At 37.9% G+C, this 26,076-nt stretch overlaps 1 non-coding gene across 1 annotated transcript; it reads right to left on the bottom strand.

Annotated features, from left to right (window-relative positions):
• Positions 1-14,409: 14,409 nt before the first annotated feature.
• LOC112724614 (small nucleolar RNA R71) lies at positions 14,410-14,517 on the bottom strand. The gene has a single exon (XR_003163769.1). It is a non-coding gene; the product is annotated as a small nucleolar RNA R71 (small nucleolar RNA).
• Between the last annotated feature and the right edge of the window lie 11,559 nt (positions 14,518-26,076).

Below are 26,076 nucleotides of genomic sequence, written 5' to 3'. Positions count from 1 at the left end.
GGTTCCTCTCTTTACTGGTGTCTTGTCAGTAGCCTTCTCTTTGCCTTTCTTGGTACCCATGCCTAAGGAAGAAGGAAAGAGGAAGACTGTTAAATATAGATAACTAAAAACCAGAAGGAGAAAATTCCAAGTGATAATGAATGCCAAAGGAAAGATAATAGCTTAAATACATGGTAGCTACAACATGTAGGTAAGACATCAATTAAAAGCAAGAAGGCAATTCATAATAAATAGACGCAAGAGGGTAAAACATGCAAGTAATAGACATGAGAAGCATAACTCAAGTATCAATTATTAAATGTGCCAAATTAAAGAGCACTTGTATGATGACAATTGTGAACGATAATCCCAAATACATGTGAAATCCAAGTGTTGTGAAAAAGAGGCATGAAAGTAGAAGAGTAAAACAAAATAGGATTCAAAATGCCATAAGCGCTTTTTCACAAACACTTGGTGGGCAAGTTAAAATAAGAATGAAAATAATGGATCCAAATATATATGAGAGCCAATAATTACATGTCGCCAAATTACTCCTCATAAGATCCACAAGGTCAAATTAATAAAACAATATCCAAATAAAGCTCCAACACCAACATAAAAATGCATGAAAAAGAAACCATAAATAACTAAGATAACATAAAAATTGAGAAGAAGGAAAGGTAATTAAATTCAATAAATAAAAGAAGAAGAAAAGAGTAGAGGAGAGGAAGAAAAGAACCTGAGGTAGAAGATGAAAAAAAAGGGAAGAAGAAAGTAGTAGATAGTTGATAAACCCCCTTTGTAGGGTTTATCTTGTGCTTAATTTAGGTAATTTTATGACCTTTTACCCACATTTATTCAATGAAATAGTATGGTTTCATGATTGTCTCCCAATTTGTGCTTAAATGTGAAAACATGCTTTTTAGGTCCTTAATTAGCTAAATTTAATTCACCTTTGATTCCACTAGATGCCTTGATTTGATTGTTAAGTGATTTCAGGTTGAAAAGGGCTAGGAATGAATCAAAGGAGTGAAGAATAAAGCATGCAAAGTGGAGAACACATGAAAAAGCCAAAGACTTGGATATCTTCATCCACGCGCACGCGCACTGTACGCATACGCGTCGGTGGGCACACGTGATTTTTAAATAGAAAACGTGCCCAGCGAATTCTGAGAGCTGTGGGACCCAGTTTGCAACCAACTTTAGTGCCAAAATGCATATAAGGACCAAGGATTAAAGGGAATCATGACTTAGCATTATTTTACACTCATTAGGATTAGTTTAGAGTTAGTTCTAAAGAGAGAAGCTCTTTTTTCTCTCTAGAATTAGGATTAGGATTAGGCTTAGTTCTTAGATCTAGGGTTTAATTCATGCTTTCTTCTACTACTTCTTCTCAATTCTTTGTTGTTGCAATCATCATTCTTCTATTCTTTTGTTGTAATTTCCTTTATGTTGCTTCTATGCTTTGTTATAGATCTACTCTTATTCCTTCTATTCTCTTTCAATTCAATTAGAGGTAATTCATAATAATTGTGTTCCTTTTGATTGTTGTTGTTGATTTCCTACATTCAATTGTTGTTAGATTTTATTCTTGTTGATTGATTTACTATGCTTTATTCTTTTGCCTTCCAAGTGTTTGATAAATTTTATGCTCTTGGCTTGGGAAGGTAACTTTGGAACTCTTGAGTTACTAATGTCCGAGTGATTGACGATTGGGAGCCATTAACTCTAGATCTCACTAATTGAATTGGTGGAGAACTAGGACTTATGGACTTGGATTGATATAGCTCATTTGACTTTCCTTTACCTAGTTAGAGGATGACTTAATGGGATTGATCCTTGCCAATTCTCATGTTGTGTTTAGTGATTAGGATAGAGATCCTTGACCACCAAACCTTGCCAAGACCTTCATAGTTATTAGTTTACTTCATTGTTATTTACATTTCATGTTTCTTATCCCAAAACCCCAAAATATACATGTTCATAACCAATAACAAGAACACTACCCTACAATTCCTTTGAGAGACGACCCGAGGTTTAAATACTTCGATTTATAGATTTTAGGGGTTTGTACTTGTGACAAACAAATTTTTGTATGAAAGAATTATTGTTGGTTTAGAAACTATACTTTACAACGAGACTTCATTTGCAAATTCTAAACCGTTAAAAATCCAATCATCAAAATGGCGCCGTTGCCGGGGAATTGCAATGGTGTTATGTTATTGGTTATTGTACATATGTAAATATTGTGAATAGTTTGCTTGTTTGATTTAGTAGCTAGATTTTATCTCCTTATTTTTGTGCTTTTTATTTTTGTCTTTGCTATCATGAATTCTCACTTTGGCTATGAGTTTGGTTCTAATTGTGTTGTAGAAAATGTGGACTTTAATGACAACATGCATCAAGGATGGAACCATCAAAGATGGGAGGAGCCTCAAGGAATTGATCACTCCTATTGGCAACAACCTCTGGATACTTATAGGTACAATCACCACCCTAGTGCAAGTCAATTCAATGGCTATGGTGAATCTTTTTATGATAATCAATTACCACCATCATATGCCTATGACTCTTATCCTCAACATGAACCTCAACCATACTCATAAGCCTTCCCATACCAAGCACCTCCCTATGATCCATATCCATCATATGACCAATCACCCATACCATATTCTTATGACCATTATGAGCAAGAATCTTTAGAACCACCACAACCCTATCAAGATTACTACCATGAACCACCTCAATACTCACCATCTCCATGCCCGTACCAAGAAGAACCGCCTTCCTACTATAAACCCTCTCTTCAAAATAATGAACCCTCTTATCCATCCCAAGCCCCAATAGATGATTCTCTTACCTTGCTACTTCAAGGACAAGCGGACATGCAAAGGAACACTGATGAGCGGATAATTTATACGCTTTTTGACATTGTTTTTAGTATGTTTTTAGTAGGATCTAGTTACTTTTAGGGATGTTTTCATTAGTTTTTATGTTAAATTCACATTTCTGGACTTTACTATGAGTTTGTGTGTTTTTCTGTGATTTCAGGTATTTTCTGGCTGAAATTGAGGGACTTGAGCAAAAATCAGATTCAGAGGTTGAAGAAGGACTGCTGATGCTGTTGGATTCTGACCTCCCTGCACTCAAAGTGGATTTTCTGGAGCTACAAAACTTGAAATGGCGCGCTTCCAATTGCATTGGAAAATAGACATCCAGGGCTTTCCAGAAATATATAATAGTCCATACTTTGGCCAAGAATAGACGACGTAAACTGGCGTTCAACGCCAGCCTTCTACCCAAACCTGGCGTCCAGCGCCAGAAAAGGAGCCAAAACCAGAGTTGAACGCCCAAACTGGCACAAAAGCTGGCGTTCAACTCCAAGAAAGACCTCTACACGTGCAACACTCAGGCTCAGCCCAAACACACACCAAGTGGGCCCAGGAAGTGGATTTATGCATCAATTACTTACTCATGTAAACCCTAGTAGCTAGTTTATTATAAATAGGACCTTTTACTATTGTATTAGGTATCTTTGATCAGCTTTTGATCTTTGATCAGTTGTATGCTATCTTAGATCACAATAGGGGGCTGGCCATCTCGGCCATGCCTGGACCTTCACTTATGTATTTTCATACGGTAGAGTTTCTACACTCCATAGATTAAGGTGTGGAGCTCTGCTGTTCCTCAAAGATTAATGCAAAATACTACTGTTTTCTATTCAATTCATCTTATTTCGCTTCTAAGATATCCATTCGCACCCAAGAACGTGATGAAGGTGATGATTATGTGTGACGCTCATCACCATCTCCCCTATGAACGCGTGCCTGACAAACACTTCTGTTCTACATGAATAAGCTAGAATGAGTATCTCTTAGATCTCCTAACCAGAATCTTCGTGGCGTAAGCTAGAATGATGGCGGCATTCAAGAGAATCCGGAAGGTCTAAACCTTGTCTATGGTATTCCGAGTAGGATTCAATGATTGAATGACAGTGACGAGCTCCTAACTCGCGATTGCAGGGCGTTAGTGACAGACGCAAAAGGATAGTAAATCCTATTCTAGCATGATCGAGAACCAACAGATGAATAGCCGTGCCGTGACAGGGTGCGTGAGCATATTATTCACTGAGAGGATAAGATGAAGCCATTGGCAAGGGTGATGCCTGATGACATGTTACCATGTCATATTTTTTCTATGCTTTTTCCTTTGTTTTCAATAGGTTTTATGCACTTTCTTGAGCCATAATCAAGCCAAGTGGGTAGATTTTCATGCTTCATTTGATTTAATCAACCATGTATGAATTCATGCTATTTCATGAGGTTTTATGCTAAAATTGTCACATATTATGAAAGAATGAATATCTCATGATTTTGAGCATAGCTTTGATGTGTTTGGTTGATCAATGATAGGTGAAGAAAGCTTGGAGAAAGGTTGAAGCAAGAAGGAATAGCTAGGAGTAAAGAGAAGACAATGGAATAAATGAAAATGAACCAGGAAGCAAAAAGCTGGACCTAGAGTTAGCATCAAACTTTTGCACAAACTTTTGGGTGAAAAGTTAGCCCCAACGTTAGACCCCTAACTTGGAGGCTAACGTTGGCACATGAAATTCACCCCTGGGCACCAAAAGTTTGCGCCAACGTTAGCCCCCTAACTTTGAGGCTAACGTTGGCATGAAGAGAACCTCCCTGGGCACCAAAAGTTTGTGCCAATGTTAGCCCCCTAACTTGGTGGCTAACGTTGGCACATGAAAATCACAAGGGGAGGAGCAAAAGTTTGCGCCAACGTTAGCCCCCTAACTTGGTGGCTAACGTTGGCGCCACACACCACAACAGCTTGAAGGGGTATACTTCCAACAAGAATAACTTGAGCTACAGAGCTCCAAATGAGATGATTCAAGAAGCATTGGAAAGTAGGAATCAAGAGCTTTCCAAGCATATATGGCACTGTATGGTGGACACTAAAATTGAGGGAGAAAACTGCCCCGCAATGTGCATAAATGAACATGGTGGCAACCTGCAGTGAGGCCACTTGACCTCTGCACCTTCAACGGAGTATAACTCGAGCTGTAGAGCTCCAATTGATGTGCTTCTAAAGGCATTGGAAAGTAGACATTCAGGGCTTTCCAACAATGTATAATAGTATGGGGTGGACAATACGTTTGAGCCTCCAGAACTGGCGTTTTCGCCAACGTTTGAGGCAAACGTTACCTCAAACGCTGCACACCAAAGCCAGCGACCATGCCCTCTTCAAATGATCATAACTTGAGTTGTAGATGTCCAATTGAAGTGATTCTAAGTGGGTTAGAAAGCTGACATTCATATCTTTCCAACCATATATGATAGTTTATATTGGGCATAAAATTGGCAACATGACAAGAGGACAAAGTTGGCACCATAAATGTGCATAAGGGAGGCCAACGTTGGAGCAAAAGTTAGACCCCTAACTTTTGCCCCAACGTGGATAGCAGCAAATTTTGTGGGCTGATATGAAAAGTTAGACCAAAAGTTAGACCCCTAACTTTTGCTCTAACTTTTGCACCGACTTTTGCAAACTCAACCCGGTTCAATTCGGTTCCTCTTCAAACTCCAAGAGCAATCAACCAAGGCCTCTTTCAACCCAATTCCACCAAGAGCAAAGGCCCATGATCATCACTGAAAGGCACAAGAAATAGATAAAATAGGAATTTCATTTAATTGTAATTTGTTTTTAATTTCATTTTTATTTCCATTTTGTAAAGCCTATATAAGACATCATTTTCATATTTGTGAGGAGGCTGGCTCTGCTAGAGCATTAGGAGTAGAGTAGAATAGAAAGTCCCCTTTGATACACTTTTAATTTTCTGCAATTGTCATTTTCTAATTTTGAATTCAGTTTTCTAAAATCTCAGTTTCTACAAGTCTCTGCTACACTTTTCTTTCCTGCAAGTTAAATTTCCTCTAAGCTTTGATCTATTGCTCTCTTTAATTTCCAGCACCCTCTCCCCTTTACATTTAATGCAATTTACATTTCTTGCAATTTAAGTTTCTGCAATTTACTTTTCTTGCACTTTAAGTTTCTGCACATTTATTTTCTGCAACTTTAATTTCTCTGCAATTTTTACATTCTGTTGCTCAACTTCACACAATTCACTAAATGTCAGCTTGACTAAACCAATCACCCACTAAAATTGCTTGATCCATCAATCCCTGTGGGATCGACCTCACTCCCGTGAGTTTTTATTACTTGATGCGACCTGGTGCACTTGCCGGTTAGTTTTGTGTGTTTTGGGAGAAATTCGTTTTTCCTCCAAAATACTCATCAAGTTTTTGGCGCCGTTGCCGGGGATTGATTAGATCGACAATGATTATGTGGGTGAGAAGTCTAGATCAAGCATTTTCTTTATTTTTGTTTTCTGTTTCAAAGTGAAACCAAGGTGTTTGAGTTTTTGCCTCACTAAGAAATTCTCATCTCTGATATGAGTAATTTCAATTTTCCTTGGTTGTGTGTTTTACAAAACTCAAATGGAGTTCAACTTATCTTATGATCAAACAAATTCTATGGGATATCAACCACCATCACCAATCTCTAATGATGGCTGGGGATATCACCAAGAAACCTCAAATTCTGGGCACTCCAATTCATGGAGCTATGCTTCAGAACCACAAGATGAGAAAGAAAATCATATGGGATATTTCTCTCCACCACAAAATAATGCAAGTCATGATTCTAATGGTGGCTGGGAAGGGAATTCTAGTGCTCCATATGATATTCATCCAGAGATATCATCACTTGACCATACTTCAACTGAAAGCCCCTTTCAAGACTCACCACCCACACAAACTTCCATGAACCACTCATGGTTGTCAGAATTTAAGTCTAGGTTCAACAGAATGGCGGAGGAATATCAACAATCCCGGAGGGAACTAGAAATCCTTTCTCAGGAGGCAGATAAGCAATTGGAGGACACAGATAAACGCTTAGAACTACTAAGCAAGGAAAATGAAGACCAATTGATAGATGTAAAGGATAAAGTGGAAGAGCAAGATAAGGAGGCCACTGCATCAAGTGAACTTTCAATGAAGAATGAGGTGGTTGAACCTGAAACTTCACTTAAGATGACAAGAGAACATGAAAACTCACAACTCTCACAAACCTCCCTGGACCAAAATGCCTCAACATCTGAATCCATGATTGAAAGGTATGACGAGGAGATGAAGAAATGTTGGGAAGATCGACAAACCTCCCCCATGATAGAGCGATTGAAACAAATGTTGGGTGTAAAATAGGAAGTGGAGGAGCAAGAAAGTGAGGAAGTCATTCCAGAAAATTTACACTCAAGTGAGGAAGAGTTCATGGAACCACCGATTCAAAAGGCTCTGGATGAATGCAAAACTCCAATAATCACACAGCAACCAAGACTTGGATTCAAAGAAGTGAAGGCAACTAACAAAAGCACCAATCCTATCCCTAATCCAGTAAACAAGATCAATCAAGCCATGTACAAAAGAAAGCTTGCTGAGGAGAGACCAAGACAGGGGGTAATAGCTGAATCTTCTCCTCCTTTGAAGTCATTTCTCTTAACAAATTGGAAGAAGAGGAAGAAAGTAAAGAACAGGTAGACAGGAGGTACATTTCTTTTCCTTGCTTTGTTTAAATTTCAATAAATTGGCATATGGTTACATTCTAAGTTTGGTGTTGCCCTGCAACAAACTGTTTTCCATCTTCATGGATGATTGCATCAATTTTACATGAAAGTGACACACCAAGATTCTAAGTTTGGTGTGCCACCTATTTTTCTATGCAAATCAATCCAGCAACATCACTTGTCTGCATAATCATATTGCCTTTTACAGTGTTATTTTTCTTCTTAGTTGGATAATTTTTGTTTTCTCTTTGTTTCATTTATTTACTTGTTTTTAATGCTTTCCTCCATTAACTGTTTTTGTTAATACATCACCAAGACATCCTTATTCATAACAGATTCTTCATTTGGTGATTGTACTTAACATATAACAGTTTCTTTTGTTTAGTTTTAGTTCAAATAAATTGACATAGGATTGCATTCTAAGTTTGGTGTTGCTATGCAACACAGTTTGCTTCAAATCTTTACTGGATACTTCCACTGATTCCAAGTGAAAGTGTCACACTAAGTTTGGTGTGCCACTTATTCTTTATGCAAAGTATTATGCTCACCTTCTTAAGCTTGCAATCACAATGTCTCTGTCTCTTGTGCCTTGATTATTATCTTTAATTTTGCTTGCTTAAAACACATGTGCTACTAACATTTCATTATGTAAGACATTCATGATACATCTTAGCCCCATAGCCATTGTTCTAATTATTGCTTGAGGATGAGCAAGTATTTTGAGTTTGGCAAGGGAAGGAGGAAGAATAGAGGAAAAAGGACAACAATAATGAAGATGAACTGCAAGGTTGTAAAGTTCCTTTTCCTCTCATTTGTTTCAAGCACTATAAACTGCATGATTGTCTGTACCTTCTCTGCATGCATGTGTGTATGAAAAGGCATAGTTTGATTTCTAAATTGCAACATGGTGCTATGTCATTATGATTACCAACTTGAGTTTTGTGAATTCAAAAGCAACAAAGTATCATGATCATAAACAAACAAGGCATTAAAGAAGATTTTAGCATGTGCATAAAAGTATTGGTAAGCTAGTATGTTTGATTGTTGCTTAATTGCATTGGATTTTATTTAATTGAAGTTTTCATCTAGGACATTTTGTGAAATCTTTTGAAAATCATGAAAACCTTGAAAGAAAAAGCAAAATAGAGCAAGAAAAGAAAAAGGGAAAGAATGAGAAAGCTGAAGGCTCTGAGTACCAATGGCAATTTATTTGTTAAGTGCTTGTGGTGTTTATGTATCAAGCCAAATGCTTGAAAACAAAACACTTAGAAGTCAAGGCTAGGCTCAAAGTGCAAAAGCACTCCCTCAAAGCTCAAGGCTCTGAGCATCAATGATTAGAGAGTCAAGAAAAATGAGCTTAATGAAGTCCTCTAATCAAATGCTTGTGGTGCTTATGTATCAAGTGGTAATACTTGAAAACAAAGCATTTAGAAGTCGTAGCTTTGTTATCAACTCATGGGGCAAAGCACTCAAAAAGGAGAAGCTAAATAAGAAAATCAAAAGTTTGTTTCAAGGAAGAAATATAAGAGAAAGATTTCATAAATTGAGCTAGATGGAAGCATCAATCATTTACATTTCTTTTGTGATTGTAGCATGCTTAGAAAACTAGCTTACCATGAACATTGAGTTGCTATTCTTCTTGCCTTGGATTGTCAATTTTTATTGCATGATTCTTTTCTTGCTTGGGGACAAGCAAGGTTTAAGTTTGGTGTTGTGATGACATGTTACCATGTCATATTTTTTCTATGCTTTTTCCTTTGTTTTCAATAGGTTTTATGCACTTTCTTGAGCCATAAGCAAGCCAAGTGGGTAGATTTTCATGCTTCCTTTGATTTAATCAACCATGTATGAATTCATGCTATTTCATGAGGTTTTATGCTAAAATTGTCACATATTATGAAAGAATGAATATCTCATGATTTTGAGCATAGCTTTGATGTGTTTGGTTGATCAATGATAGGTGAAGAAAGCTTGGAGAAAGGTTGAAGCAAGAAGGAATAGCTAGGAGTAAAGAGAAGACAATGGAATAAATGAAAATGAACCAGGAAGCAAAAAGCTGGACCTAGAGTTAGCATCAAACTTTTGCACAAACTTTTGGGTGAAAAGTTAGCCCCAACGTTAGACCCCTAACTTGGAGGCTAACGTTGGCACATGAAATTCACCCCTGGGCACCAAAAGTTTGCGCCAACGTTAGCCCCCTAACTTTGAGGCTAACGTTGGCATGAAGAGAACCTCCCTGGGCACCAAAAGTTTGTGCCAATGTTAGCCCCCTAACTTGGTGGCTAACATTGGAACATGAAAATCACAAGGGGAGGAGCAAAAGTTTGCACCAACGTTAGCCCCCTAACTTGGTGGCTAACGTTGGCGCCACACACCACAACAGCTTGAAGGGGTATACTTCCAACAAGAATAACTTGAGCTACAGAGCTCCAAATGAGGTGATTCAAAAAGCATTAGAAAGTAGGAATCAAGAGCTTTCCAAGCATATATGGCACTGTATGGTGGACACTAAAATTGAGGGAGAAAACTGCCCCGCAATGTGCATAAATGAACATGGTGGCAACCTGCAGTGAGGCCACTTGACCTCTTCACCTTCAACGGAGTATAACTCGAGCTGTAGAGCTCCAATTGATGTGCTTCCAAAGGCATTGGAAAGTAGACATTCAGGGCTTTCCAACAATGTATAATAGTATGGGGTGGACAATACGTTTGAGCCTCCAGAACTGGCGTTTTCACCAACGTTTGAGGCAAACGTTACCTCAAACACTGCACACCAAAGCCAGCGACCATGCCCTCTTCAAATGATCATAACTTGAGTTGTAGATGTCCAATTGAAGTGATTCCAAGTGGGTTAGAAAGCTGACATTCAGAGCTTTCCAACCATATATGATAGTCTATATTGGGCATAAAATTGGCAACATGACAAGAGGACAAAGTTGGCGCCATAAATGTGCATAAGGGAGGCCAACGTTGGAGCAAAAGTTAGACCCCTAACTTTTGCCCCAACATGGATAGCAGCAAATTTTGTGGGCTGATATGAAAAGTTAGTCCAAAAGTTAGACCCCTAACTTTTTCAGTTCCTCTTCAAACTCCAAGAGCAATCAACCAAGGCCTCTTTCAACCCAATTCCACCAAGAGCAAAGGCCCATGATCATCACTGAAAGGCACAAGAAATAGATAAAATAGGAATTTCATTTAATTATAATTTGTTTTTAATTTCATTTTCATTTCCATTTTGTAAAGCCTATATAAGGCATCATTTTCATATTTGTGAGGAGGCTGGCTCTGCTAGAGCATTAGGAGTAGAGTAGAATAGAAAGTCCCCTTTGATACACTTTTAATTTTCTGCAATTGTCATTTTCTAATTTTGAATTTAGTTTTCTGAAATCTCAGTTTCTACAAGTCTCTACTACACTTTTCTTTCCTGCAAGTTAAATTTCCTCTAAGCTTTGATCTATTGCTCTCTTTAATTTCCAGCACCCTCTCCCCTTTACATTTAATGCAATTTACATTTCTTGCAATTTAAGTTTCTGCAATTTACTTTTCTTGCACTTTAAGTTTCTGCACATTTATTTTCTGCAACTTTAATTTCTCTGCAATTTTTACATTCTGTTGCTCAACTTCACACAATTCACTAAATGTCAGCTTGACTAAACCAATCACCCACTAAAATTGCTTGATCCATCAATCCCTGTGGGATCGACCTCACTCCCGTGAGTTTTTATTACTTGATGCGACCCGGTGCACTTGCCGGTTAGTTTTGTGTGTTTTGGGAGAAATTCGTTTTTCCTCCAAAATACTCATCAATGCCTCCAGACGATTAGCCATGCCGTGATAGGGCATTGGATCATTTTCCCGAGAGATGACCGAAAGTAGCCATTGACAGTGGTGATGTATCACATAAAGCCAGCCATGGAAAGGAGTAAGACTGATTGGATGAAGATAGCAGGAAAGCAGAGGTTCAGAGGAACGAAAAGCATCTCCATTCGCTTATCTGAAATTCCTACCAATGAATTACATAAGTATCTCTATCCCTATTTTATTATATAATATTCGAAAACACCATTATCACTTTATATCCGCCTGACTGAGATTTGCAAGGTGACCATAGCTTGCTTCATACCAACAATCTCCGTGGGATTCGACCCTTACTCACGTAAGGTATTACTTGGACGACCCAGTGCACTTGCTGGTTAGTTGTATCGAAGTTGTGACAAATTATGAATGTGTAATCACGATTACGCGTACCAAGTTGCTCACGTGCCAGGAATAGTTTGAGCCTGGACATCACAATTTCGTGCACCAAGTTTTTGGCGCCGTTGCCGGGGATTGTTCGAGTTTGGACAACTGACGGTTCATCTTGTTGCTCAGATTAGGTAATTTTCTTTTTGTTTTCTTTTTAAAAAAAAATTATTTTAAAAAATTTTTCAAAAATTTTCTCATCTGTTTTCGAAAAAAAATAAAATAATAATAATAAAAATGTTTTCAAAAATTTTATTCAAAATTTTTAAGAATGAATTCTAGTGTTTCATGAAGCATGTGAAGCCTGGCTGGCTGTAAAGCCATGTCTAAATTCTCTTGGACTGAGGCTTCCAAACCATCAGAGGCAAGTTACATATTTGATAAGTAATGAGCAGCAATTTGTTATCAAGAGCAATATACTCTGGTGTTACATGCTGAAGCTTGGCTGGCCATTGGCCATGTCTAGTGTTTTGGACCGGAGCTTTCATTGAAAGCTTGGCTGGCTAGTGAGCCATGTCTAATTCCTGGACTGAAGCTTTAGACTAAGAATGCAAGATTCCTGGAATTCATGTTAAAAATGTTGGAATCCTTATTTTTTATTTTTCATATAATTTTCGAAAAAAATCCAAAAAAATTAGAAAATCAAAAAAATCAAAAAATATTTTTGTATTTCTTGTTTGAGTCTTGAGTCATGTTATAAGTTTGGTGTCAATTGCATATGCATCTTGCATTTTTTCGAAAATATCATGCATTCATAGTGTTCTTCATGGTCTTCAAGTTGTTCTTGGTAAGTCTTCTTGTTTGATCTTTGCATTCACATGTTTTGTGTCTTTTCTTGTTTTTCATATGCATTCTTGAATTCTTATTGTCTAAGCATTAAAGAATTCTAAGTTTGGTGTCTTGCATGTTTTCTTTGCATTAAAAACTTTTCAAAAATGTGTTCTTGATGTTCATCGTGATCTTCATAGTGTTCTTGGTGTTCATCTTGACATTCATAGCATTCTTGCATGCATTCATTGTTTTGATCTAAAAATTTCATGCATTGCATCATTTTTAGTGTTTTTCTCTTGCATCATAAAAATTCAAAAAATCAAAAAAAAATATCTTTCCCTTTTTCTCTCATCAAATTTGAAAATTTGGATTGACTTTTTCAAAAATTTTTAAAATCAAGTTGTTTCTTATGAGTCAAATCAAATTTTCAATTTGAAAATCTTATCTTTTTTTAAAAATCTTTTTCAAAAATCAAATCTTTTTCAAAATTCTTAGTTATTTTCGAAAATTCCAAAAATATTTTTCAAAAATCTTTTTCTTATTTTTATACCAAATTTTCGAAAATAACAATAACAATTAATGTTTTGATTCAAAAATTTGAAGTTTGTTACTTGCTTGTTAAGAAAGATTCAAACTTTAAGTTCTAGAATCATATCTTGTGATTTCTTGTGAATCAAGTCATTAATTGTGATTTTAAAAATCAAATCTTTTTCAAAAACTAATTTCGATCATATCTTTTCAAAAATATCTTCTTATCTTATCTTTTTCAAAATTGATTTCAAAATATCTTTTCTACCTTCCTAACTTCTTATCTTTTCAAAATTTGTTTCAACTAACTAACTAACTTTTTGTTTGTTTCTTAACTTTTTCAAAACCACCTAACTAACTCTCTTTCTCTCATTTTTCGAAAATATCTTCCCCTTTTTCAAAATTTCTTTTTAATTTATTAATTAATTTAATTTTTAAATCTTAATTTTCGAAAGTTACTAACATTTTTTCAAAAACTATTTTCAAAAATCACTAACTCTTTTTCAAAAATATTTTTTCGAAAATTCTCTCTCTCCCATCTTATTCTATTTATTCATTCATATCCTAACATCTCATCTCACATCTCTTCCATCCTCACAGTTGTGTTTCTTCCATTATATTACATTCTTTGTCTCCCCTTCTTCTTCCACTCACACAGGGATCCCTATACTGTGGTATAAAGGATCTCCATTATTATTATTACTTTTCTGTGCCTTCTTCTTTGTCATATGAGCAGGAGCAAGGATAAGAACATTATTGTGGAAGCAGATCCAGAACCTGAAAGGACTCTAAAGAAAAAATTAAGAGAAGCTAAAATACAACAATCCAGAGATAACCTTTTAGAAATTTTCAAACAGGAGAAGGAGATGGCAGCCAAAAATAATAATAATGTAAGGAAGATGCTTGGTGACTTTACTGCACCTAATTCCAATTTACATGGAAGAAGCATGTCCATTCCTGCCATTGGAGCAAACAACTTTGAGCTGAAACCTCAATTAGTTTCTTTGATGCAGCAGAACTGCAAGTTTCATAGACTTCCATCTGAAGATCCTTTTCAGTTCATAACTGAATTCTTGCAGATATGTGATACTGTTAAGACTAATGGGGTAGATCCTGAAGTCTACAGGCTCATGCTTTTCCCTTTTGCTGTAAGAGACAGAGCTAGAATATGGTTGGACTCTCAACCTAAAGATAGCCTGAACTCTTGGGATAAGCTGGTCACGGCTTTCTTAGCCAAGTACTTTCCTCCTCAAAAGCTGAGCAAGCTTAGAGCTGATGTTCAAACCTTCAGACAGAAAGAAGGTGAATCCCTCTATGAAGCTTGGGAAAGATACAAACAGTTGACCAAAAAGTGTCCTTCTGACATGCTTTCAGAATGGACCATCCTGGATATATTCTATGATAGTTTATCTGAGCTATCAAAGATGTCACTGGACACTTCTGCAGGTGGATCCATTCACCTAAAGAAAACGCCTGCAGAAGCTCAAGAACTCATTGACATGGTTGCTAATAACCAGTTCATGTACACTTCTGAAAGGAATCCTGTGAATAATGGGACGCCTATGAAGAAGGGAGTTCTTGAAGTTGATACTCTGAATGCCATATTGGCTCAGAATAAAATATTGACTCAGCAAGTCAATATGATCTCTCAGAGTCTGCATGGAATGCAAGCTGCATCCAACAGTACTCAAGAGGCATCTTCTGAAGAAGAAGCTTATGATCCTGAGAACCCTGCAATAGCAGAGGTGAATTACTTAGGTGAACCCTATGGAAACACCTATAACTCATCATGGAGAAATCATCCAAATTTCTCATGGAAGGATCAAAAGCCTCAACAAGGCTTTAATAATGGTGGAAGAAACAGGTTTAACAATAATAAACCTTTTCCATCATCCACTCAGCAACAGACAGAGAACTCTGAACAAAATGCTTCTAATTTAGCAAATCTAGTCTCTGATCTATCTAAGGCCACTGTGAGTTTCATGAATGAAACAAGGTCTTCCATTAGGAATTTGGAAGCACAAGTGGGCCAGCTGAGTAAAAGGATCACTGAAATCCCTCCCAGTACTCTCCCAAGCAATACAGAAGAGAATCCAAAAGGAGAGTGCAAGGCCATTGACATAAGCAAAATGGCCGAACCCAATGAGGGAGAGGAGGACGTGAATCCCAAGGAGGAAGACCTCCTGGGACGTCCAGTGACCAATAAGGAGCTTCCCTCTGAGGAACCAAAGGAATCTGAGACTCATCTAGAGACCATAGAGATTCCATTGAACCTCCTTATGCCCTTCATGAGCTCTGATGAGTATTCCTCTTCTGAAGAGAATGATGATGTTACTGAAGAGCAAACTGCCAAGTTTCTTGGTGCAATCATGAAGCTGAATGCCAAATTATTTGGCATTGATACTTGGGAAGTTGAACCTCCCTTGTTCATCAATGAACTAAGTGATCTGGATCAACTGACATTGCCTCAGAAGAGACAGGATCCTGGAAAGTTCATAATACCCTGTACCATAGGCACCATGATCTTTAAGGCTCTGTGTGACCTTGGTTCAGGAATAAACCTCATGCCCCTCTCTGTAATAGAGAAACTGGGAATCTATGGGGTGCAAGCTGCTAAAATCTCATTAGAGATGGCAGACAACTCTAGAAAACAGGCTTATGAACAAGTAGAGGACGTATTAGTAAAGGTTGAAGGCCTTTACATCCCTGCTGATTTCATAGTCCTGGATACTGGAAAGGAAGAGGATGAATCCATCATCCTAGGAAGACCTTTCCTGGCCACAGCAAGAGCTGTGATTGATGTTGACAGAGGTGAAATAGTCCTTCAATGGAATAAGGACTCCCTTGTGTTTAAAACTCAAGATTCTCCCTCTGCAACCATGGAGAGGAAGCAGAAAAAGCTTCTCTCAAAGCAAAGTCAACCAGAGCCCCCACAGTCAAACTCTAAGTTTGGTGTTGGGAGGCCACAACCAAACTCTAAGTTTGGTGTTGAACTCCCATATCCAAACTCTAAGTTTGGTGTTGGAGAGTCTCAACAAAGCTCTGCACATCTGTGAGGCTCCATGAGAGCCCACTGTCAAGCTATTGACATTAAAGAAGCGCTTGTTGGGAGGCAACCCAATGTTTATTTATCTAACTATATTTTTCTTAGTTATATGTCTTTATAGGTTTATGATCATGTGGAGTCACAAAACAAACAAAAAATTTCAAAAACGGAATCAAAAACAGCAGAAGAAAAATCACACCCTGGAGGAGCATCTGTCTGGCGTTCAAACGCCAGAACAGAGCATGGTTCTGGTGCTGAACGCCCAGAATGGGCAGCATCCTGGCGCTGAACGCCCAGAAAAAGCATGGTTCTGGCGTTCAACGCCAGAAATGGCAGCAAAGGGGCATTGAACGCCCAAAATGGGCACCAACCTGGCGCTGAACGCCTAGAGTTGTGTGCAAGGGCATTTTACATGCCTAAAGTGGTTCAGGGATGTAAATGCCTTGACACCTAAGGATCTGTGGACCCCACAGGATCATCTCAGGATCTGTAGACCCCACAGGATCCCCACCTACCTCATCATCTCTCTTTCTATTCATGATCATCCCTTCTGTTTTCCATTTACCACTCACATCCATACACCCACTACCTTCAAAATTCAACATCTCTCTCCCACCCAATCCCACCCATATGGCTGAATACACACTCCCATCCTCCATATCTTCTTCTTATTCTTCTATTCTTTCTTCTTTTGCTCGAGGGCGAGCAACATTCTAAGTTTGGTGTGGAAAAAGCATAGCTTTTTTGTTTTTTCCATAACCATTGATGGCACCTAAGGCCAGAGAAACCTCTAGAAAGAGGAAAGGGAAGACAAAAGCTTCCATCAAGGGTCTATAGCTCAGTGGTAGAACATTTGACTGCAAATCAAGAGATCCCTGAGATACCTCAGGGGATACATTTTCTTCCACACAATTATTGGAAGCAACTAAGGGTGGAACATCAAGAGCACTCCATCATCCTTCATGAAATCAGAGAAGATCTAAAAGCAATGAAGGAGGAGCAATAAAGACAAGGAAGAGACATAGAAGAGCTCAAGGACATCATTAGTTCCTCAAGAAGGAAATGCCACCATCACTAAGGTGGATTCATTCCTTGTTCTTATTTCTTCTGTTTTCGTTTTCTATGTTATGTGCTTATCTGTGTTTGTGTCTTCATTACATGATCATTAGTAGTTAGTAACTTTGTCTTAAAGTTATGAATGTCCTATGAATCCATCACCTCTCTTAAATGAAAAATGTTTTAATTCAAAAGAACAAGAAGTACATGAGTTTCAAATTTATCCTTGAACTTAGCTTAATTATATTGATGTGGTGACAATGCTTCTTGTTTTCTGAATGTATGATTAAACAGTGCATATGTCTTTTGAAGTTGTTGTTTAAGAATGTTAAATATGTTGGCTCTTGAAATAATGATGACTAGGAGACATGTTATTTATCTGAAAAATCATAAAAATGATTCTTGAAGCAAGAAAAAGCAGCAAAGAACAAAGCTTGCAGAAAAAAAAATATAGGCGAAAAAAAAATAGAAAGAAAAAGAAAAAGCAAGCAGAAAAAGCCAATAACCCTTAAAACCAAAAGGCAAGGGCAAATAAAAAGGATCCCAAGGCTTTGAGCATCAGTGGATAGGAGGGCCTAAAGGAATAAAATCCTGGTCTAAGCGGCTAAACCAAGCTGTCCCTAATCATGTGCTTGTGGCGTGTAGGTGTCAAGTGAAAACTTGGGACTGAGCGGTTAAAGTCAAGGTTCAAAGTAAAAAAAGAGTGTGCTTAAGAACCCTGGACACCTCTAATTGGGGACTTTAGCAAAGCTGAGTCACAATCTGAAAAGGTTCACCCAATTATGTGTCTGTGGCATTTATGTATCTGGTGGTAATACTGGAAAACAAAGTGCTTAAGGCCACGGCCAAGACTCATAAAGAAGCTGTGTTCAAGAATCATCATACTGAACTAGGAGAGTCAATAACACTATTCGAAATCTGAAGTTCCTATAGATGCCAATCATTCTGAACCTCAATGGATAAAGTGAGATGCCAAAACTATTCAAGAGGCAAAAAGCTATAAGTCCCGCTCATATGATTGCAGCTATGTTTCATTGATAGTTTGGAATTTATAGTATATTCTCTTCTTTTTATCCTATTTTATTTTCAGTTGCTTGGGGACAAGCAACAATTTAAGTTTGGTGTTGTGATGAGCGGATAATTTATACGCTTTTTGACATTGTTTTTAGTATGTTTTTAGTAGGATCTAGTTACTTTTAGGGATGTTTTCATTAGTTTTTATGTTAAATTCACATTTCTGGACTTTACTATGAGTTTGTGTGTTTTTCTGTGATTTCAGGTATTTTCTGGCTGAAATTGAGGGACTTGAGCAAAAATTAGATTCAGAGGTTGAAGAAGGACTGCTGATGCTGTTGGATTCTGACCTCCCTGCACTCAAAGTGGATTTTCTGGAGCTACAAAACTCGAAATGGCGCGCTTCCAATTGCGTTGGAAAATAGACATCCAGGGCTTTCCCGCAATATATAATAGTCCATACTTTGGCCAAGAATAGACGACGTAAACTGGTGTTCAACGCCAGACTTCTACCCAAACCTGGCGTCCAGCGCTAGAAAAGGAGCCAAAACCAGAGTTGAACGCCCAAACTGGCACAAAAGCTAGCGTTCAACTCCAAGAAAGACCTCTACACGTGAAACACTCAGGCTCAGCCCAAACACACACCAAGTGGGCCCAGGAAGTGGATTTATGCATCAATTACTTACTCATGTAAACCCTAGTAGCTAGTTTATTATAAATAGGACCTTTTACTATTGTATTAGGTATCTTTGATCAGCTTTTGATCTTTGATCAGTTGTATGCTATCTTAGATCACAATAAGGGGCTGGCCATCTCGGCCATGCCTGGACATTCACTTATGTATTTTCATACGGTAGAGTTTCTACACTCCATAGATTAAGGTGTGGAGCTCTGCTGTTCCTCAAAGATTAATGCAAAGTACTTCTGTTTTCTATTCAATTCATCTTATTTTGCTTCTAAGATATCCATTCGCACCCAAGAACGTGATGAAGGTGATGATTATGTGTGACGCTCATCACCATCTCCCCTATGAACGCGTGCCTGACAAACACTTCTGTTCTACATGAATTAAGCTAGAATGAGTATCTCTTAGATCTCCTAACCAGAATCTTCATGGCGTAAGCTAGAATGATGGCGGCATTCAAGAGAATCCGGAAGGTCTAAACCTTGTCTGTGGTATTCCGAGTAGGATTCAATGATTGAATGACTGTGACGAGCTCCTAACTCGCGATTGCAGGGCGTTAGTGACAGACGCAAAAGGATAGTAAATCCTATTCCAGCATGATCAAGAACCGACAGATGAATAGCCGTGCCGTGACAGGGTGCGTGAGCATATTATTCACTGAGAGGATAAGATGAAGCCATTGGCAAGGGTGATGCCTCCAGACGATTAGCCGTGCTGTGACAGAGCATTGGATCATTTTCCCGAGAGATGACCGAAAGTAGCCATTGACAGTGGTGATGTATCACATAAAGCCAGCCATGGAAAGGAGTAAGACTGATTGGATGAAGATAGCAGGAAAGCAGAGGTTCAGAGGAACGAAAAGCATCTCCATTCGCTTATCTGAAATTCCTACCAATGAATTACATAAGTATCTCTATCCCTATTTTATTATATAATATTCAAAAACACCATTATCACTTTATATCCGCCTGACTGAGATTTGCAAGGTGACCATAGCTTGCTTCATACCAACAATCTCCGTGGGATTCGACCCTTACTCACGTAAGGTATTACTTGGACGACCCAGTGCACTTGCTGGTTAGTTGTATCGAAGTTGTGACAAATTATGAATGTGTAATCACGATTACGCGTACCAAGTTGCTCACGTGCCAGGAATAGTTTGAGCCTGGACATCACAATTTCGTGCACCAAACACCCTAGAGTTTGTGACTAACTTGACCAAGGTAGGGCATACTTTAGCCTACCAATGCTTGAAAACTCAAGGTGCTTCCATAGCCATATGTGAAGAATCAATTGAAGAGCATAGCATGAAGGAGAGATTAGAAACTCCGGTGGAAAATGAGGGATGTTATTTTGTATTAGAGCAATTGGAGGAGTCTATGGTTATTGAAGAAAAGGAAGAAGTGGTTGAAGATTTAGGAGATGTTGAAGGTCCATGGGAATGTAGCATCATGGAGCACTCTTCCAAGAAGCTTGATATTGATGTTGAGGAGGGCGCGCAACCACCAAGGCATATCATCATTGGAGACTTGGAAGAGGTTTATCAAGAGATGGATTCAATCATGGGTAAATTTTTATCTACAATTGAATCCTTTCCCATTGGACATGAAGTTGAAATTATAAAAGAATGTGCACAACCCTCCATACCCTTGGTGAGCAATGAAGAAGAGAGTGAATCGGAAGAGAGCTGCCAAGGGAAAAAGGTTGAAATGGTGTATATCAAAATTGAAGAATATGAAGAGGTTTATCAAGAGATGAATTCATTCATCAATGAATTCCTATCCAAAATTGAATCACCTCCCATTGAGCAAGAAATCGAAGTTCTTGAAGACAACACCAAGTCAAGTGATAAAGGGGGAAAATGTTGAAATTGAAGAAGCTTGCGAAGAGGTGGAGATAGTTAAGGAAGAGCACATGGGAGTGGAGCTTGTAAGATCATTAGGACCACCCCTCCCTAAGTCACCATCCCACACAACGTTCAAGTGGGTAAAATTCTTATCCCTAAGCTTTACTTTCTCACTTGAATATGATTTGATTGAAAATGATGGTCAACTTAGAGCTCTTTGTGGAGTTAAAAGTAGAAGAGACTTGTGTAGTGGTTGGAAACATCACTCTAAGTTCATGATGGTTGCATGCTCAAAGTTGTATAGTAATGATTGGTGGAGAACCAAATTGCATAGGTCTAGGAAGTTTTTTGGAAGCTTCTTTGAGAATTATAAGGTTATGCCACCCGGTTGGAATAATGATGATCAATTTAAGGACGGGTGTCAAAACAAAATGTGGGATCCTGGATCGCACAAGGAAAATTGTAACAACCCCGATTTTTGAGTATGCGAGATCTTTTCCGAAGGCACGAATTTTGCCAGAAGATCAGTAAAGGGAACACCTCTTCTATATCAACAAGTATCTCAATCCTCATTGTCATTATGTTATTCTTAAGCTAGAACCTTTTCCGAGGCAAGCTCGATAACGCAGTCACGAAGAACCTAGTTTTTGAACCGTATCGGTTGGCAGTTTTGATTTTGATTTTCGTAAATAGTCTCTGTTTGACGAACTAGACTCGATTCATGAGAGGAGAGAGATAATAGTATAATATTATCATTATATTAGTATTAGAAAATACTTGAATGATATTATAAGGTTACCTGGTCTGTTTTAGTTAAAAACAGAAAATCAGTTTAACCGGGTTCACAGTTTACTGGTACAGCTTAGCACCAGCACTCTCTGATGACTTTAGCAATGCTAAGGCCTCATCATACATGTTTTATTCTCATAATAAATATGTTACTAGTTTTATTTATGCTAGTAGCTCAGAAAATAATTTTTAGAGATGTTTTTACAAGTGTTCCGATACATCTAGCTTTAGTAGTTATACACCTGAGATATTTTAATATTATTTTAATCCACCTTCAAGCCAACCAATCACAACTCACCTTATACCCCCAAGACACTCCAAGGCTGGTCATTTATTCCCTTTGGCCGAAATTGAAAGGAGAGAAAAGAGAGAAAACTTCATGAACACTTAATCTTCAAAGCTTGATTTCTTCTGAACCAAAACTCAAATCAAAACTCCGATTTCACCAAAATGATCCTCTCTTCTTCCTCTACATAACCATGTGACTTATCAAGGCTGTAAATAAGGTGAGATGGCTGTCTCCCTCCCTCTTCAATTTCGGTTTTCAAGGAAACATGCTTAAACAAGTGTTTTCTTGATGTTCTTCCTTAGATCTCTTGCTTAGCTTGACTTGTGGGCCAAAGATCTTTGATTTCCTGCACATTTAAGGTGAGGATAACCTTCCTAAGATGCTTCTGAAGTTTGTTTAGTTGATGTTTTAGAGTTTTAAAGTTGTTCTTGATGTGTTTTAGGAGGAAAAAGTGCTTTAAGAACACTTCAAAGAGTAATCGGATTTGGAGCAGCAAATCAAGGTAGGGTGTCACGAAATTAATCTTGATTATTTGTGTTTGAGTCGTGTGAATGTTGTATAATTTGGCTGTGCTAAAAATTGGTTGCATATATGATTGATTCTTGGTGAAAATTTGGTGAAATTTTGATGAAATTTGATGAAATTCAAGCTTTAAGTTCATGTTCTTGGAGCAGCTGGAAAAACGAAACACTAGGCTTAAATTAAGGTTCAATTTGTGTTGAAATCATGTAGAAAAGATGGAGTTTTAGTGGCTGCTAATGTATTATGAATTATGGTAAAAATCGGTTGCTGAAAAGACTGAAAAACGGGTAAAAACAGAGAAAGAATATGAAGAATATACGAAGAACACGAAGAACACTTTGAGTGTGATGAAGAACATTGAAGAACACCTTTTAGATCTTAGAAAGGGCAAGGAAGTAAAATTTTTGGTGTTTAAGGGGTTATTTGGTAATTTATGAAAGGTAGGGTGGTAAAAGTAGAAATATTAAAAGTTACGGGTGGTAAAAAGTTAATTTTAAAGGTTAAAAGTAAAAGGTAAGTTAATTTTCGAAAATTTAATGATAAAATAATAAATAATAATAAAATATTAAATAGTAATATTTAATTAAAAATAATATTTTAATAAAAATAATAAAATAATGCAGAAAAGACAGTTTTCTGTAAAAGCTTTAGAAAGACAGCTTTAAGCGCAGGATCTCATAATTACCTTCATAAGATACTTAGGGAGTGGTAAGAACATATTAGTGAGGCAAAGATAAATAAAAGATAAAAAAGTTGAAAAAAAGATAAAAATCGAAGTAAAAGTCTGTAAAGTATTAATGACAGAAAAACAGACAGAAATTAGTGAACGAACTAGGGCAACATAGTTAGTCCTTGAGTTGCGACTAGGGTTAGGTATTATATGAAAAGTTAAACTGTTTCAGTATAGACTTAATGAACCTATACTTGGGATAGGTATACTATTCATACCGAAATTTACATAAGCTTTAAATACATACGTTAAGCAGAGAAATCAGAGCAGAGTAAAGAAAACACAGAGAACAGAGTAACCAGAGAAAAGTAAAGAGATATAGAGAAAAGAGTAATCAGAGCAGAGTAAAAATTCAAAGTGAAAAGAGTAATATGATAAAGAGAATAAAGAACAAGCAGAGGGCCTGTTGAAAGGTCATTTGTTGCGTTAAGGCAACTCCATAGATATTTGTATATTCATCTGCTGCTTTTCCATTGGCCCTAGAGGTCCTGTAGGCCCAAGTTCACCTACAGTAAGTTGTTATTCCTGTAGGCCGAAGTTCACCTATAGTGAATATCAATTGTGTATCTCAGGGTATTGCTCCTGTAGGCCGAAGTTCACCTACAGAGAGTTGTGATACCTGTAAGCCGAAGTTCACTTACAGGGGTGCTATTTCTGTAAGCCGAAGTTCACTTACAGAGGTGCTATTTCTGTAGGCCGAAGTTCACCTACAGAAAGTTGTTGTGTTGTGTTTATATTATTCCTGTAAGCCAAAGTTCACTTACAGGGGCACCATTTCTGTAAGCCGAAGTTTACTTACAGAGGTGTTATTTCTGTAGGCCGAAGTTCACCTACAGAAAGTTGTTGTGTTGTGTTTAGACTATTCCTATAAGTCGAAGTTCACTTACGGGAGTGCTATTTCTGTAGGCCGAAGTTCACTTACAGAAAATAAGCCATATGTAGGACTAGTTCCTAGGTAATGTCGGGCTGCAGGGTGTAAACCGACACGTGAGCTCATGGCCTGCATAGGACAGACATGCATCATACTTGGTTGCGCATTTCCTCTGTTATGATTGTTGTTTGAATGTATGCTTTCTTTGTTTTCATTCTATTCTCTGTGTCTGTGTTTTGTTTTCTTGTATTCTTTTGTTTGTGTTTTGCTTTCTTAGTTTCTTTATTTATCTGTATCTTCTGTTTACTGTTTCTCTGTATTCTGCTATATGTCTGCTAAGCGACACAGAATTAATGAACTTAACTAATAACCCCGGCCCTACTAAGAACTCCCCAGTTCTTACCCCTTCTCTCTCCCTTCCCCCTTCAGATGGAAGTAAGAGTACCTTACAGTAGCTCGTTGATGATGGGTCTGCAAAGAGGATTCTGCTCTAGATAGTCTTCTGAGTCTAGGGTGAATATCGTTCCCTGTTTATATGTATATACTGTGAGACCAGCCAATGTCTACACCCCGTTTGTTCTTGAACTTTAACTTAAATCCTGTGTACGAGACTCCTGTTGTGTGGCTACTTCATGAGGTACCAGAGAGACGTCCTGTGGAAAAGTCTGATCGTGCAGAGGAGTAGCAGATGATGTTCTACCTTTTGGTGACGTTCCACCTGACTTGAGTTTTGAAAACCTAGAATGTACTTTCCCTTGCTTTAGTAGTTTAGAGGGACTAGACGAGTATAGAGTCTAGGCTAGCCTAGGTGCCAGCTTAGGGACCTCTTGAACAGGTCAGGACCTGGGATGTTGTATGTATATATGTATATAGATATTATCTAGCTATATCTAGGGGTGTTCTAACTAATAGTTTATATTCTAATAAAGGCTGAATCACCGAATGTTGTCAACTACTTGTGATGTATTTATGTGTGGTTGTTTATAACTGTTTTATCTGTTATTATTTGTGAATTGATTATAAATAATTCTGTTTATTAATTCAAACATTTTCAAAAAAAAAGTACCTCGCTAACTAACTATGCTTTTAACAATGAATCAGGCTCATATAATAAATAATAGATAATAATTAGGTGACAAATTGGTAGCACTCAGTTTCTGGTATGTCCAAGGCGTACTGAAAATTGGGTCATTACAAAAATCATATTTGGGAGCTCATGGTTCGTGAAGAACTCCATCAAAGCTTGAAGATGTTAAAATTGAAGAATGTAGCTTATTGGAGACTTAAGCATTGGTGGATGTTCGAGGATGAATTCAAGCACAAGCCACCTTGAGAGGAGCTCCCCATAAGTCCAACTTGAGGACAATAAACAAAAGTGCTAGGTGGGAGACACCCCACCATGGTAAATTCTTTTCATTTTTTACTTTTGTACATATTGATAGAATTAGTTAAATTCATGTTTTGATTAGTTAGTTGAGTTTAATTGGTAGTTTGGTATGTTGAATAAGGTTTTATGGTGTTTTGGTAGCTGTTTAGAGGTTTGGAATGCTTGGATTGGTGCAAAAACATATAAATATTTTGAAAAAACAGAGCACCATCCATGCGTACGCACACCGCATGCGTACGCGTGCATCAATCATTTTCGCCTACCCACGCGCACACGCCATGCATGCGTACGCGTGGATTGAAAAATTCCACCCCCATACATGACCCGAGAGTTGTGCAAATGTTGCCCGTGCACTGTGCCTTTCGCGCAAGCCAACTCGCGCGTACCGGTACATGACGCGTACGCGTCACTCTCGAAATAAGCCATCGACGTGCACGCTTCATGTACGCGTACGCGTCGTGGCCATTGCACCACCATCCGTGCGCGCGCGCCATGCACGCGTACACGCGGATGCCCTTCTTTCAAACATTTCTTCTCTTCTCCTTCTTCTATTTCTTTCCTTCTCCTTTCTTCTTCCCTTCTTCTATCCCTCATCCAACACTTCCAAACGCCATTGATAACCATCTATTTTAGTTAGTTAATTAGTTAGTTAGTTAGTTGATTAGTTAGTTTTAGCTTAGTTTCCATTCTTTCT

Source organism: Arachis hypogaea, chromosome 11 (assembly GCF_003086295.3).
Source record: "Arachis hypogaea cultivar Tifrunner chromosome 11, arahy.Tifrunner.gnm2.J5K5, whole genome shotgun sequence".
Lineage (NCBI taxonomy): Eukaryota > Viridiplantae > Streptophyta > Magnoliopsida > Fabales > Fabaceae > Arachis > Arachis hypogaea.
This window is presented reverse-complemented; position numbering and strand designations above follow the sequence as displayed.